Genomic DNA, 14,408 nt, shown 5'->3' with positions numbered 1-14,408 from the left:
AGTAGCTAGTGGTGTCCCTCGGGGATCAATGTTGGGCCCACAATTGTTCGCAATTTACATAGATGATTTGGAGTTGGGGACTGAGTGCAATGTGTCCAAGTTTGCAGACGACACTAAGATGAGTGGTAAAGCAAAAAAGTGCAGAGGATACAGGAAGTCTGCAGAGGGATTTGGATAGGTTAAGTGAATGGGCTAGGATCTGGCAGATGGAATACAATGTTGACAAATGTGAGGTTATCCATTTTGGTGGAATAATAGAAAAAGGGATTATTATTTAAATGAGGCTGGTTTAGCTAAATCGCTGGCTTTCCAAGCAGGCCAGCATCACGGTTCGATTCCCATACCAGCCTCCCCGGACAGGCGCCGGAATGTGGCGACTAGGGGCTTTTCACAGTAACTTCATTGAAGCCTACTTGTGACAATAAGCGATTTTCATTTTTCATTCATTTCATTTTAAAATGATAAAATATTAAAACATGCCGCTGTGCAGAGAGACCTGGGTGTGCTAGTGCATGAGTCGCAAAAAGTTGTTTTACAGGTGCAACAGGTGATTTAAGAAGGCAAATGGAGTTTTGTCCCTCATTGCTAGATGGATGGAGTTTAAGACGAGGGAGGTTATGCTGCAATTGTATACGGTGTTAGTGAGGCCAAACCTGGAGTATTGCATTCAGTTTTGGTCTCCTTACCTGAGAAAGGACGTCTGGCGCTGGAGGGTGTGCAGAGGGGATTCACTCGGTTAATCCCAGACCTGAAGGGGTTGGATTACGAGGAGAGGTTGAGTAGACTGGGACTGTACTCGGTAGAATTTAGAAGGATGTGGTGGGATCGTATAGAAACGTATAAAATTATGAAGGGAATAGATAGGATAGATGCGGGCAGGTTGTTTCTACTGGCGGGTGAAAGCAGAACTAGGGGGCATAGCCTCAAAATAAGGGGAAGTAGAGTTGGGACTGAGTTTAGGAGGAAAAAGGGTTGTGAATCTGTGGAATTCCTTGCCCAGTGAAGCAGTTGAGGCTCCTTCATTACATGTTTTTAAGGTAAAGATAGATAGTTTTTTGAAGAATGAAGGGATTAAGGGTCATGGTGTTCGGGCCGGAAAGTACGGTAGCATTGTGGATAGCACAATGGCTTCACAGCTCCAGGGTCCCAGGTTCGATTCCGGCTTGGGTCACTGTCTGTGCGGAGTCTGCACATCCTCCCCGTGTGTGCGTGGGTTTCCTCCGGGTGCTCCGGTTTCCTCCCACAGTCCAAAGATGTGCAGGTCAGGTGGATTGGCCATGATGAATTGCCCTTAGTGTCCAAAATTGCCCTTAGTGTTGGGTGGGGTTACTGGGTTATTGGGATAGGAGGAGGTGTTGACCTTGGGTAGTGTGCTCTTTCCAAAAGTCGGTGCAGACTCGATGGGCTGAATGGCCTCCTTCTGCACTGTAAATTCTATGATAAGGAGGAGGCCTTTCGAGCCTGCTCCGCCATTCATAACGATCATGGCTGATCATCCAACTCAATAGCGTAATCCTACTTTCTCCCAACTGCCTTTGATCTCATTCTCCCCAAGTGCTATATCCAGCCGCCTCTTGAATAGATTCAAACTACTTCCTGTGGTAATGAATTCCACAGGCTCACCACTCTTTGTGTGAAGAAATGTCTCCTTATTTCTGTCTGAAATGGTTTACCCTGAATCATCAGGCTGTGACCCCTGGTCCCGGACATGCCCATCATTGGTCGCATCTACCCTGTCTGGTCCTGTTAGAATTTTATAAGTCTCTGAGATCCCCCCTTGTTCTTCTGAACCCTAGCAAGAACAATCCCAACATAGTCAATCTCTCCTCGTATGATAGTCCCACCATCCCTGTAATCAATCTGGTAAACCTTTGCTGCACTCCCTCGAGAGCAAGAATATCCTCTCCCCGAGAAGGAGACCAAAACTGCACACAATACCTCATGTGTGGCCTCACCAATGCCCTGTACAATTGCAGCAACACATCCCTGCTTCTATACTCTAAACCTCTCGCAATGAAGGCCAATATACCATTAGACTTCTTTACTGCCTGCTGCACCTGCATGCTTACCTTCAGCGAATGGTGCACAAGGACACCCATGTCCCGCTGCACACTCCTGTCTCCCAATTTACAACCTTTCAGGTAGTAATCTGCCTTCCTGTTTTTGCTTCCAAAATGAATAACCTGACACTTATCCAAATTATACTGCATCTGCCATTGTTTTGCCCACTCGCCCAACCTGTCCAGATCTTGCTGTAGGGTACCTGCATCCTCGTCACAATTCACCCTCCCACCTAATTTAGTATCATCTGCAAACGTTAAGATGTTACATTTTGTTCTCTCATCCAAATCATTAATATATATTGTGAATAGCTGGGATCCCAGCACCGATTCCTGTGATACCGCACTGGTTACTGCCTGCCAATTTGAAAAGGACCCATTAATCCCTACTTTTTGTTTCCTCTCTGTCAACCAGTTTTCTATCCACTTCAATACATTTCCCCCAATCCCATGTGCTTTAATTTTGCACAATAATCTCTTGTATAGGACTTTGTCAAATGCCTTCTGAAAGTCCAAATATACCACATCGACTGGCTCCCCCTTGTCGACTGTACTGGTTACCTCTTCAAAGAATTGACCCACAGTTAATCGTTTATCGCTTTCGCGATATGTTTTCTTTTGATATAAATCAGGCCGCCCAACAAGAACGTTAGAGATGGGAGTGGGGAGGAGGGATTGTAATATTGATTAAAGAAACAATTGCAGCTGTGCAAAGTGCCAGAAGGAGCATCACTTTTTTCATCCTTGAGATGTGAGCATCACTGGCAAGGCCAGCATTTATTGCTCATCGCAAATGGCTTTTGAGCAGGTGATGGCGAGCTGTCTTGTTGAAACTTCGCATGATGTAGCTACATCCACAGTGCTGCTGGAGAGGAATTTCCAGAATATTACACAACAACAGTGAAGGAGTGGCGATTATACTTCTCATCCCAGATGATGTGTGACTTGGAGGAGAATTTGCAAATGGTGGTGTTCCCATGTGTATGCTATCCTTGTTCTTCCAGATGGCACAGGTCATGATTTTAGAAGATACTATCGAAGCAGCCTTGGTGAGTTATTGCAGTTCATTAGATATGAGGAACATACAAATTAGGTGCAGGAGTGGACCACTTTAGCCTTCTCCGCCATTCAATAAGATCATGGCTGAACATATCGTCACCTTAACTCTTCATTCCTGTTTACTTCCGCTGGCCTTTCACCCCCTTATGAATAATCTATCTTCCTTAAAATATTCCAAGACTCTGCTTCCACTGTCTTTTGTAGAAGAGAGTTCCAAAGACTCTCGCCCCTCTGAGGGCAAATAATTCTCCCCATCTGTCTTTTAACTGGGCTACCCCTTACTTTTATATAGTGACCTTTAGTTCCACATTCTCCCACAAGAGGAAAAATCCTCTTCACATCCACCCTGTGTTACACCACCCTGGGTAAGTGCACGGTGAATTCCAGCCCCATGTGCCCCGGAGTCACAAAAAAGTGAATTAACTTATAATTCTTATAGAAATTCCTGAAATATTTGGTCCTTGTTTCCCCAATAATTATAGTCACCAGGTTTGTAAGTTGAAACACAATTACTATTTATTTATAACTAGGATAACTGTGAAAATGCAAATGAATAACAAGCCAACCTGCTACCCCCTTTAACTGTTCCACCCTCTACCCACACGCACAAGACAAACAAACACAGAGGAGGGAAGGGGAGGAAAATAATAAGGACGAAGGTCAAAAGATCGTCTTTGCTTCCAACTTGCTACAGAACCACTTATTTATACATGCATTGGTTCTGTAGCAGGCTTTCCTCACAGTCTGTTGTGGGCCTATTTCTTTCTTGAGGCACTTTATCCACATCAGACCCTGCTTCCAGCTCGTGGTTTGACTTCAATCCTTGGCAGTTTCGAGAGAATGACACCCAGTCTTGCTGAAGAGACACTCAGCCTTCACTGTGACCTTATGGAGAACGTTTAGCTGGATCCTTTAGGAGCGAATTAATTAAAACCCTCCTTCCAAGCTTCAGAATCAAACGGGAAACTAAAATGGAACCTCGTTGGTCTGAAAAATATTCCAGTGTGATAATATCCAGTCACTACCTGTTATTGGGCAGAGCACAGCCTTTGAGACCAATTCATTGGCCACCAGCCACATCAATTAAACTGAGTCATCACGGAGGCCAGTCTAAAACAGCACAGCCTCCGGGATCCTACTGTTTGCATTAAAAAGGTACAGGTTGCTTGCAGGCTGCATTGACTTAAAGTTCCAGGTCCATTAAACATCCATGGATCAAAAATGTAACAGCGCAAATCAAAAGGAAAAATAAGGGCATAAACAAGAACAAACCTGTACACCTGTCAAGACCACTCGGAATCTTGTATGTTTCAATCAAAGTCACGTCTTGCTCATCTAAACTCTAGGGGATACAAGCCTAGTCTGTCCAATATTTCCTCATAAGATAATTGTCCCATTCCTGTGTTAGTTTAGTCAACCTCCTCTGAACTGGTTCCAATGCATGTACAAATAAGTGGACCAATACTATATATAATACTCCAGATGTGGTCTCACCAATGCCCTGTGCAACAGAAACCTAACTTCCCTACATTTGTTATGAATTCCCCTCACGATAAATAATAACATTCTATTAATGTTCCTAATTACTTTCTATATCTGTATTTGAGCCTTTTGTTATCCTTGCATGTGGACACCCACATCTGTCTCAACCTCATAGACCTGCAATCTCTGACCATTTAGAGAATATGCTCCTTACATGTTTCATTTTATTCTTCTTGACAAAATAGACAATTTCACATTTTCGTACCTGATGCTCCATTTTCCAGATCTTTATCCACTCACTTAATCTATTTATGTTTCTTTGTAACCTCCTTATTTGATTTGATTTGATTTATTATTGTCACTTATTATTATACAGTGAAAAGTATTGTTTCTTGCATGCTGTACAAACAATCCATACCGTACATAGGGAAGGAAGGAGAGACTGCAGAATATAATGTTACAGTTACAGCAAGGTGTAGAGAAAAGATCAACTTAATACGAGGTAGGTCCATTCAAAAGTCTGATGGCAGTAGGGAAGAAGCTGTTCTTGAGTCGGTTGGTTCGTGACCTCAAACGTTGGTATCTTTTTCCTGACGGAGGAAATTGGACGAGAATATGTCCGGGGTGCGTGGGGTCCTTAATTATGCTGGCTACCTTTTCTGAGGCAGCGGGAATTATAGATAGTCAATGGATGGGAGGCTGGTTTGCGTGATGGACTGGGCTGCATTCACTTTTTTTTTATAAATTTAGATTAGCCAATTATTTTTTTCCGATTAAGGGGCAATTTAGCGTGGCCAATCCACCTACTTTGCACATTTTTGGGTTGTGGGGGCGAAACCCACGCAGACACGGGGAGAACGTGCAAACTCCACACGGACAGTGACCCAGAGCCGGGATCGAACCTGGGACCTCAGCGCCGTGAGGCGGTTGTGCTAACCACTAGGCCACCGTGCTGCCCCTGGGCTGCATTCACAACCTTTTGTAGTTTCCTGCGGTCTTGGGCAGAGCAGGCTCCATACCAAAGCTGTGATACAACCAAAAAGAATGCTTTTTATGGTGCATCTGCAGAAGTTGGTGAGGGTCGTAGCTGACATGCCAAATTTCCTTAGTCTTCTGAGAAAGTAGAGTCGTTGGAGGGCTTTCTTAACTATAGTGTCGGCATGGGGCGACCAGGTAGGCTGTTGGTGATCACCTAAAAACTTGAAGCTCTCGACCCTTTCTACTTTGTTCCCATTGATATAGGCAGGGGCATGTTCTCCACTACGCTTCCTCTCCTTTGTTTTGTTGACATTGAGGGAGAGATTATTATCATCGCACCAGTTCACCAGATTCTCTATCTCATTCCTATACTCTGTTTCATCATTGTTTGAAATCCGACCCACTACAGTGGTGTCATCAGCAAATTTGAAAATCGAGTTGGAGGGGAATTTGGCCACACAGTCCTAGGTGGATAAGGAGTATAGTAGGGGGCTGAGGACACAGCCTTATGGGGCACCGGTGTTGAGGATGAACGTGGAGGAGGTGTTGTTGCCTATCTTTACTGATTTGTGGCCTGTGGGTTAGAAAGTTCAGGATCCAGTCGCAGAGGGAGGAGCCAAGGCCACGGAGTTTGGAAATGAGTTTTGCAGGAATGATGGTGTTTAAGGCTCAGCTGTAGTCGTCAAATAGGAGTCTGACATAGCTGTCTTTGCTATCTAGGTGTTCCAGGGTAGAGTGCAGGGCCAGGAAGATGGCGTCTGCTGTGGACCTATTGCAGCGGTTGGCAAACTGTCGTGGATCAAGGCAATCTGGGAGTGCTTCGAAGCACTTCATGATGATTGATGTCAGAGCCTCTGGACGATAGTCATTCAGGCACGCTGCTTGACTTTCTTTTAGTACAGGGATAATGGTCGTCTTCTTGAAGCAGATAGGGACCTCAGATTGCTGTAAAGAGAGGTTGAAGATGTCTGCGAATACCCCCGCCAGCTGATCCGCGCAAGACCTGAGTGCTTATCCGGGTACCCCATCCAGGCCAGTGGCTTTCCGTGGGTTGGCCTTCGAGAAGCCTGCTCTGACGTCTGCAGTGGTGATCTCCGATACAAGTTCATCTGCGGCTTCTGGGGTGGAGGGCTCGCACTCGCTGACCTCTTGCTCAAAGCGGGCATAGAATGCGTTGAGCTCATCAGGGAGGAGTGCGTTGGAGCCGACGATTTTACATGCCTTCATCTTGTAGCCTGTTATGTCTTGCTGACCTTTCCATAGACGGCGGGGATCCTTGTGGCTAACCTGGGACTCGAGCTTGGTCCGGTACTGTCTTTTGGCATCTTTGATGGATCTCCTTAGATCATATCTGGCTTTCTTGTCGAGGTCAGGGTCACCTGACTTGAACGCCTCAGAGCTAGACTTCAACAAGCAGTGGATATCCCTGTTCATCCAGGGTTTCCGGTAGGGAAACATGCGGATTTGCTTCTTTGGCACACCGTCTTCTACACACTTACCAATGAAGTCAGCTACTGTAGTGACGCACTCTTTCAGGCTGGTCGCAGAGTTTTAAAATACTGACTAGTCCACTGACTCTAAGCAGTCCCGTAGGAGATCATCCGATTCCTCAGACCAAAAATGCACAACTTTCTTTGACGGATTCTCCCGCTTCAGTTTTTGCTTATAAGCAGGGAGCAGGAGCACAGCCTTATGGTCAGATTTGCCATAGTGTGGGCGGGCGATAGAGCGGTAGGCATGTTTGATAAATGTTCTCATCACAACTTAATTTCCTCCCTATCTTTGTGTCATCAGCAAGTTTAGCAACCATACCTTCAATCCCTTCATTCAAGTAATTTAACTAAATTGTAAAAAGTTGAGGCCCGAGTACTGATCCCACTCGTTGCATATTACCAACTAGAAAATAACCCATTTATGCCTAATCTGTTTCCTGTTAGCTAGCCAAATATTCTATCCATTTTAATATGTTACCCCCCCCATACCATGAACTTTATTTCCCACAATTTTTGATGTGACACTTCAGTAACTGTCTTCGGGAAGTCCAAGTACAGTACATCCACTGGTTCCCCTTTATTCACAGCACTGCTACTTCTTCAAAGATCTCCAATTAATTAGTTAAACATGATTTCACTTGCACAAAACAATGTTGTCTTTGCCTGAGTAACTTGAATTTATTGAGGTGACCTGCTCCAATGTCTTTAATAAGAGCTTCTAATGTTTTCCCTGTGATAAGCATCTCATAGATGATGCACGCTGCTGCCACTGTGCAGCACTGATGGAAGAAGTGAATATTTAGTGGTGGATGGGGTGCTGATCAATTGGGCTGCTTTATCTTGTTTGGTATCAAACATCTCTAGTCCAGGCAAATGGAAAGTATTCCATTGTACACTTAATTTGTGCATCCTAGATGGTGGGCAAGGTTTGGAAAGCCAGGAGCTGAGTTACTTACCACAGAATTCCCAACCTCTGTTCTGCTACTGTAGCCACAGTATTTATGTGATTGATCCAGTTAAACTTTTTTATCCCAGGATGTTGATGGTGGCAGACTTGGCGAGCTGTTGAATGTCAAGAGGCGATGGTTAGATTTGAGACAATCATTGCCTGCCACTTACGTGATATCAATATAAACTTTCCACTTGTTAGCCCAAGCCTGAATGTTATTCAGGTCTTGCTGTATGGGGGCACAGACTGCTTCAGTATCTGAGGAGTTGCAAAAGGAACTGAACATTGTGCAGTCATTTGTAAATGTCCCTTCTTCTGACCTTGTGTTGGAGGGAAGGTCATTGATGAAGTAGCTAAATATTTTTGGGCTTTGGACACTATGCTGAGGAACACCTTTAGTGATGTCCTAGGGCTGAAATGGTTGGCCTCCAACATCCACAACCATATTCCTTTATGCTAGGCATGACTCCAACCAATGGAGAGCTTTCCCTAATTCCCACTGACTTCAGTTTTGTTGGAGCTCCTTGCTGCCACATTTGCTCAAATGTTGCTTTGATGTTAAGGGCAGTCATTCTTATCTGATCTCTATAGTTCAGTTCTTTTGTCCATTTTTGGACCAAGTTAGTGTCGCATTCTGTAGCTGATTGGACCTGGTGGGTTCCAAACTAAGCTTCGGGGTTGTTGCTGATCAAGTGACGTTATGGCTGAGGATTAGCTAGTCATCTTTTAAATGGCTGAACATAATCTCATTGGAACAGGAGTAGGCCATGTAGCTATGTTTTATATTATAGGTCCTAACAGCAGTCACCACGCAGACTGAATCATTTGAAGGGGATGACTCAGCACCACTTTCTTGAGGGCAATTTGAATGGGCAACAAATGCTGGCCTTGGGCAGGGACACCCATGTCCCATTAATGAATGATTAAATGAAGAGCAATAAATGTTGCTGGGAAGCATTGTCATGCTGTAAATGTTTGAGTAATAACTCTGGTTTAGAATATTTTATTGTCTGTTTACAAGTCTATGTTAAGTGGCCACTGGCATTTGTTTTAAAATAGATGTTTTGCATTCTTTCTGCTCATCAAAGCAATTCTGGAAATACTAGCAATAATTTATTTGATTATTTAATGCTCTCCTTTTTTTTGCTTTGCTTTCAAAACGAGGAGGGTTAGTTGACAAGTATCTCAAGATTCCCATGTGCAATGTGGGGCATATTGAGAAGTGTAATTTTCTCAATGAAAACTGAAGGTTTTGATACAAATTTGCATGATATTGCATTTTTACACCTGGTTCTGCAATTACCCTTCAACTTTGGTTTGTTTCACTGAACAAAATTGAACATTTGTGATTTTGTTTAAAAATAGACTTGCGTTTAAGGGTTTAAAAAAGAGAAATGGCTGATTTTTAAAATCTATCGAATTCTGTTGGAGCCCTGTTCCTTCAGTTTCTAATTTGTTGTGGGTCTACTGTGGGCAATAAGTTTTTAAAATGGCACACTAAAAGTTGCATATGAATGTATTGTCTTCTTTCTAGCCTGAATAATGTTAGAGCTTTCTGTTCTGTTAGTGACCTACCATGACACTGCAAGGCAACAAAGAGGAGTTTTCTGTGTAAATTGCCAATCGTAGCAGGCTGGATTCCCCCAATCAGCTGTGTGCTCTGCTGAAAGGCCAGAGCTGACGAATGAGCTTGTTCAGTCAGCTGGTAGGAATGAAGTGAAAGCTTCCAGCACGAACAAGGCGGTGTATGTCAACGTTCTTTCACTGTCGCTAGGAAAGGGTGAGAATCACAAAGGGTCACTAATAACTGATGATACTGCTCAAAGTCTGTCTGTGACGGCCACAAACTGTATTTAAGTAAGGTTATAAAGCTTTATGTTGCCTTCCTGGCAGGCACTGTGTGGTTATGATAGCAGTCAGTGGAATAGAATATTCTATAGGAAAGTTAACTGGGTGAGCGCTGTTGGATTATGGTCTTTATGTGAGGCAAAGCAGTGGGTAATTCGTCATGTGTTTGGAGTTGTTTGGAATGTTGTCAGTGCGTTACTGATTATTCCAAGAGCTGCTAAATTTACAATATGCTGCTTCCATGCAATATATTTAGAAATGTTTAATTATTGAACTTGACAATTGTGTTTTTTGTTGCGGGCTATTTTAGTTATTTTGCAGGGTCTGAAATGGTTGTCCTAATTGATAAATGTGCACGAATGATATTTAAAAGCTGGTAGGTGTTCATACTTGCATGTCACCTAAGGGCTTTCTCGATTTGAATGCATGAAATATTAAAGTGATCATTCAGCAAAGTGCTACCTAAAGGACCAAATATAGTAATACGCGTTTCCAGTAGCATCCTGTGATATTGGATAAATTAACCCATGCAAACTGTGTATGTGTGCTTGTGAGTGTGTTAATCGTTTTTCAGATCCTCCTTTTGATTATTTCTGTCCGTCTCCAGGGCCAATGATACTTTAGTTTTTTTTTGATGCTACAGGAAATGCATTGTAATTACACAATTGTTCATTAGTCTTGAAAGGAAATTCTTTGAGGATGTTTGTTTGAGTGGTAGTACATGTTTTGTGGTCCATTGTAGGGCTCCTGTAATTACTTCAATTTACAATGCCTGCCTTTGTGAAATGGATACTGTGAGCGCAAATTTCAGAGAAAAAGACACACATTAGTGTTTTCTTTTAATAAAAAGCACATTAAGCTTATTTTGAATTCATCAACTTTTCAGACAATTAACGCAAGCCAGTCCAGTGTATTTCCTTAATGTTTCTATGGGTTTATAAGACTTTGTGATATGATACCTGTATTAAAAATTGATGCCTGTATGATCAATATAGGGCAGTAAACAGTCAAGTTTGACAAAAAAATGCCAGGTTGTGTAGACATCCTAAACTGAGAGTAAGGAGAGGCAGTTGTGTAGTGACATTTCAGTGGACTAATAATCCAGGGGAATACTCTGGGGTCCTGGGTTCGAATCCCACCAGGGCAGATGACAGCCATAAAGCCCTTGTCAATTGTCATAAAAGCCCCATCTGGTTCATTCATGTCCTTCAGGGAAGGATATCTGTCATCTTTTCCTGGTCTGGCCTACATGTGACTACGGATGCACAGAAATGTGGTTGACTCTTAGATGGCCAATAAATGCTAGCCCAGCCAGTTATGCCCACATGAACGACTAAAGAAGAAAAACGGAGAGAATGAAACTCAGTTTGTTCACTTCCTCTGAGTCTCTGTAGTTTTGTATTACTCTTGAAACTTGGCTCTTCCACTTCATCAGTTCATATTCTGTATTACTGCAAATGCTGAAAAACCTGATGATGAAATCAAGATTTAGGGAAGATCATGAAGTAAATGTAACACATTTTTTAAAAGTCCTTTCATGATGAAGGGTTTACATTTGAGTTATAATAATGCTCTTTCCTTTTCAGGATTATCATTTCTTCCCCCTCCCACCCATTCCTCAATTTTTAAAAATATTATTCCCTTGCCCAGATGTGTGCTGATGTGCTGGGCTGCAGTTCCATGGATGGTGGTAGCCCACTGGTATTTTGTCTATGCAGGTCATATTTTATTTGTGAGGCTAGAGAGCTCTTTCGGAGGGTCGGTGCAGATTCTATGAGTCTCTATTTTTTTTAAAGTGTATTTTTGAAGGAGTAAAGGCATATGGAGGGAGTGTGAAACGCAAGGTTGGTGGGGCTGCTCCATTTTTGGTGGAAGAAGCTGATTAGCAGACATTCCGTGGAAAGTTCACCTACTTATGGCCATTCTTCGAGTGCCATTGAGCTGTCTGTGCCCCACATGATGCTAAGATTCGGCTGATTGCAGCTGCAACACGAGGAGAATGGGGTGGGAGTAGATGGGGTATAATCTTAAAGACGGGTGCCTTAATTCAGGTTAAATGTTTTAGTCCTTTTGAATATTAAATGTTTTACAAGTTTTTAAACAAAAAATGTCCTTCCGTGAGCTTGCCAATGAATCTGTGCTGCTGTGCAATTAAGTATGGGCAATAAATGCTCACAATCCGTGAAATAATTTTTTAAAAAGCCATCAAGGTGAACGCAGTCCAAAATAATATTATCCTGTGATTAGAATATCATTCTTGTAAATGGTTGAGACTTATAAACTGTCCTTTTTTCTACCCCTGCTCTCAAAAAAAACCTCTTAAAATCGCATATGTAATTGCCTTTACCTTTTTTATACTGCAGGATAACTTCTTTCAAATTGGTCTGAAGAACACAAAAGACCCATTTCAGCCATGCCTTAATTGTCCGATTTTTTTTTTGTGTCAGCTGCTGGTACGTTTCCAAAGCACACAACAGACAGACCACAATGAATTGGCTACAAAATGTCAGGAGGCACACGCCCTTTGAAGAGCTGCTTCTAGTTACTGGAACCTAACCAAAATTAGGTGCATAAAAGCTGGGGTGATTCCCCCCTGAACAAATTTTATATTGTTGAAGTATTAATTTCAGTAGGAGTGCTTGTTTTAGATGTCTTTCATTTTTCGATTCTCCTGAACAGTAAGCAAATAAGATTCTCGTCTGGATTCTTGGTGTGTTTTAGTCTGGAATTGACTATTGTGCTTTCTGGGCGTAAGAGCTGTTCACTGACGAGAGCTTTAATGTCCTGCAGTGACTACTTTCAAATTGTGTGCCCGATTTCAGTAACCAAAAGCGCTGGCTCGGCATATTTTTAAAGAATTCCCAGTTGATTGTATAGAAATCAAGGGCGACAGGATGGCGCCGTGGTTAGCACTGCTGCAATCATTACAGTCTCAAATTCTGGGCCAGTTTGTTATTTGGTCATCTTCCTCGCATTAAGCCATGTTAACGCATGCCTTTTTGGGACTCCCTTGTAAATTGGATTGTGTTTTAGGGTAAGCTCCTACGATCTGAGTTGAGGTGTCCGGGCGGAGAGAATATTACAATGTAAAGTATTGACTTCGTAATTATATTCCTTTCCTGTACTAAATCGTGTCATCTTTCTGTCTGCTGCTGGAATCATTGGTTTGGGGTAAACCAATGATTTTTTTTTTTAAAAAGCTGCGGTCTCCAAGCATCACTCGGTCATATTCTCAATGGACCCCAGCCATTATTAATTCCTGTGTCTTGAGGTAGTGGAACATGCTGATGTACTTCTTCAGATAATGAAACATCCTGTGCCTACATATAGTGAGGCCTGGACAACGTCCAGGCAATGGATGATAAGTGGCATGTAGCATGCAAGCCGATGCTGAATTTGGGTTCTGGCAGGGCCACTCGGCTCCAGACCTCATTACAGCCTTGGTCCAAACATGGAAAAAAGAGCTAACCTCCAGGGGTGAGTCGAGCGTAGCTGCTCTTGATGTTAAGCCAGCATTTGACCGGGTGTCCAAGCAAAATCGAAGTTAATGGGATGCATGGGGAAACTCTCCCTTGGTTGGAGCATACTGAGCATAAAAGTAAGAGGCTGTGGTTATCGGAGGCTAATCCACATGCGCTTTTGGTTACTGATATCGGGCACACAATTTGAAAGTAGTCACTGCAGGACATTAACACAGCCCCTCCATCATTGGTGCATCTACAAGATGCACCACAGCAACTCAACAAGGCTCCTTCAACAGTACTTTCAAACACTACCCCTATCAACTAGAAGGACAAAAGAATAAGGGCAGAAGATGCTAATATCACTATTCTTTCATTATCGCTAGGTCCAAATCCTTTAACTCCAACGTGCACCCCACTCCACAACCCCCCCCCCCCCCCCCGCCCGACCACCTCATTAGCGCTATGGATGTAGCTGCACCACATGGGGCCAGAGTTCAAGAAGGCATCACCTTCTTTGGGTAATTGGGGATGGGCTACAACTTCTGCCAGTGACCCTCACAAGTTGGCAGGCATTGACTTGTGGGGTTTCACCAAGTTCAATACTTGGGTTCCAGCTATTCACAATTTATATCCATAATGTGGTGGCAGTGTGAGTTGTGAAGAGGATGCAAAGAGGCTTCAAAGGGATTTAGACAGACTACGTGGGTGGGCAAAAGCGTGGTAGATACAATATAGCATGGAAAATGTGTGATTGAAAAATCAAGATTGGAAGGAGGAACAGAAATGCAAAGTAATTCTTAAATGGTGAGATATTGGGAAGTGTTGATTTCCAAAGGAACCAGGGTGTCCTTGTCACTGAAAGCTAACATGTCGATGCAGAAAGCAATTTGGAAGGCAAATGGAAAATTGGCATTTATTGTAAGAGGTTTGGAGTGCAGAAGAAAAGTTTTCCTGCAATTGAATAGAACCTTGTTGAGAGCGCACCTGGTGTATTGTGCACACTTTTGACCTCCTAATGTAAGGAAAGATTTACCTGCCATAAAAGGTTCACCAGACTGATTCCTGGAATGGTGGG

At 43.0% G+C, this 14,408-nt stretch overlaps 1 protein-coding gene across 5 annotated transcripts in view; it reads left to right on the top strand.

Moving 5' to 3' along the window:
- LOC119962768 (protein FAM214B) overlaps positions 1–14,408 on the top strand; it is a 195,086-nt gene that overhangs the window by 58,730 nt on the left and 121,948 nt on the right. Inside the window, exon 1 of one of the 5 annotated variants that reach the window (XM_038790802.1) lies at positions 9,685–9,801. The exons of the other annotated variants lie outside the window; for them this stretch is intronic. The gene's annotated coding sequence lies outside the window, so the exon portion shown is untranslated. Of the gene's footprint in view, positions 1–9,684; positions 9,802–14,408 lie in introns of those variants that run through there. 5 annotated transcript variants of the gene reach the window in all.

The sequence above is a fragment of the Scyliorhinus canicula genome, chromosome 3 (assembly GCF_902713615.1).
Source record: "Scyliorhinus canicula chromosome 3, sScyCan1.1, whole genome shotgun sequence".
Taxonomy (NCBI): domain Eukaryota; kingdom Metazoa; phylum Chordata; class Chondrichthyes; order Carcharhiniformes; family Scyliorhinidae; genus Scyliorhinus; species Scyliorhinus canicula.
The sequence above is the reverse complement of the archived record's forward strand: the minus strand, read 5'-3'. Positions and strand labels throughout refer to the sequence as shown.